Here is a 2,236-nt window from a genome sequence, read left to right as displayed (position 1 = left end):
ACCTGTTCACTCGGAGAAGCTGATTCCTTCAGCAGCATGGATTTTTATGAGTCTTGAAAAATAAAAGCTGCTATAGGATCATTAATTTAAGCATGCATCCAAAGCCTGATACATGGGATCAAACCTCTGCTTCTATACTTTCTTCCAAGGTTGTCTATTCCAACTCAGCTGTTAGGGAAATGGGAAGGGAATTCATATTCAGTGAACTGTGGCTATGTGCTAAGCACAGTTCTAGTCTTATTCATATGTAATCCCACCCACCCCCCAAAAAAAAACATGTAAAGGATCATCTGTACTAAATATACAGGGAAAGGGATTGGAAGACATTATGTTTTTCATGATTCAAAATATAGTTAATAGTGCTTACTGTATTAATAAGAGTTTATTTAAGGACAGGGACAGAGGTTTATTTGTATTGTCCTTTGGAGGAGGTGATTCATGACCCAGGTACACATGATCTGGAGCTGGCCCTTCATTAGGAAACTCAAGGCATCATTTGCTCTGTACCTCTCTGGGGTATCTCTTTGGGTCTCTCTGAAACGCTTCCCTGATTGGCATGTCAACTTTCTCATGGTCTATGTTATATATTCCAGCCCCAAATCCTCCCAGTGACCACAGCTCTGATAGCTGTCTGAGCTCATTGACCTAGTCTATTGACTCGAAATTCCATATTTCTCCAAGAGAACTTGAGTCCTTCTGCTTCTAATTTTCTATGGAAGTCCTCAGGTTGGGGTTCCAGGTCATTCTGTGCTTGGCTATCCTCAGATCAGCCATACTCATCAGGGGAAAACCCCACTGTGCAGGGTCTGACCAGTCCATTTGAAACCTTAACAGTGGGGATTGGGAATGGGGTATGGTCTCTCAAAAGTGGCAGGGATTGACAGGCAGTGACTAACAACCTTAATACAATCCCAAATTGGAAGACTTTTATGAATCTGTTACCAAAACAGTCAATTAAGTCATTTTGGAGTCTATTTACCCAGAAACAACAGAAAATACAGTTCATAGGAGCCTGACTATATAAGGGGTTTGTTTTTTTCTCTCATACAAGAAGCCCAGGAATTAGAAAATATCAAGGACTCGGATTCTTCTCCTTCTGCTCCTCCCTGTTGGTGTATCCTTGCATGGTCACAGGAGGGCTGGTCTATTTCTGGTCATCAAGTTCATATTTGGAAAGAGGAAAGGTTAGGCAGAGAGGCTTTGATATGATTAGTCCTTGATTTTTTTTTAATCTTTATCTAAGAAACCTTTTTCTCAGATGACTTTATCCATAGCCTATCCTCAAATCTATCCTGTGAGGTGGCTGTGCCTGGTTCAGACCAATCAGGGCCACCCTCTAAGCCTGGGGTAGGAATATAGGATTCCTCAGATCAAGGAATGGAACATGCTGGTTTCCTAAAAACTACTAGGGTCCTATTAGATGAAGTAAAGGCTGTTGGTTCTGCAATGAGCAGTATTTTCATTAACAGAGCACAAGAGACCATGTTGCATACATCCTATGCAGCTGGCCCAATGCTAAGCTTCCAATAATGACAAAGTCTTGTTGAATGAATGAATGAATGAATGAATGAACGAATATTTTGACTTACTAAATGGAGAAAATTATATAAACCAGAAAGAAGACAAGGGTGGCTATTAGGAGATGTAAATACTTTAGAAATCTCTGTGAGGTCCTATCTGAACTTTGAATCTCTGCATTCATAAAATTGGACTGGATGATCCTTTCACCACAGAGTTCATCTGGGAATCCAAGGAAACTAATTATGGGTAAGTTCTTTGACATTATAAAGTATTAGGGAAACGTTCTGATTTATAAGCAAAGGAAACAAAGATTGGAGGAAGTCGAGATGAGTCACTTGGTTTTAGAAATCACTCTTCCAAAGGGAGGAGCCACAAGTCAAAAAGGAGAAATGGAACCTGGGTGTATACATGCTCTCGTTAGTTCAAGAAGTCTTAGTTTTTTGTTTTTTTTTCCTTAATATTCTAAATGTGAAAGAGTTTCCATTTGAAGAAACTCATAAAGTGTTGAAATCTTAAAAAATCAACTTCCAATTCTCCTGGTAAGGCCAGACTGGGTTAAGAAATTGAATTTGGGTATGGACCAAGGAGTGGGATAGCTGGGTCAAATGGTGGTTCCATTCCCAGTTTTCCAAGCAATCTCCATACTGCTTTCCATATTGGCTGCACCAATTTGCAGTCCCACCAGCAGTGTATGAGTGTACATGTTCCCCCACAT

The sequence above is a fragment of the Marmota flaviventris genome, chromosome 5, assembly GCF_047511675.1.
Source record: "Marmota flaviventris isolate mMarFla1 chromosome 5, mMarFla1.hap1, whole genome shotgun sequence".
Classification (NCBI taxonomy): domain Eukaryota; kingdom Metazoa; phylum Chordata; class Mammalia; order Rodentia; family Sciuridae; genus Marmota; species Marmota flaviventris.
This window is presented reverse-complemented; position numbering follows the sequence as displayed.